We start from the raw sequence: 263 nt of genomic DNA on the forward strand, positions 1-263 counted from the left end.
TCGTGGTATAAGCTAGATAGATGGCGGCATTCATGGGAATCCGGAAAGTCTAACCTTGTCTGTGGTATTCCGAGAGCATTCATGGGAATCCGGAAAGTCTAACCTTGTCTGTGGTATTCCGAGTAGGATTCTGGGAATCTGGAAAGTCTAACATTGTCTGTGGTATTCCGAGTAAGATTCCAGTATTGAATGACTGTGACGAGCTTCAAACTCCTGAAGGCTGGGCATTAGTGACAGACGCAAAAGAATCAATGGATTCTATT

The sequence above is a fragment of the Arachis duranensis genome, chromosome 5 (genome assembly GCF_000817695.3).
Source record: "Arachis duranensis cultivar V14167 chromosome 5, aradu.V14167.gnm2.J7QH, whole genome shotgun sequence".
In the NCBI taxonomy this organism is placed as follows: Eukaryota; Viridiplantae; Streptophyta; class Magnoliopsida; order Fabales; family Fabaceae; genus Arachis; species Arachis duranensis.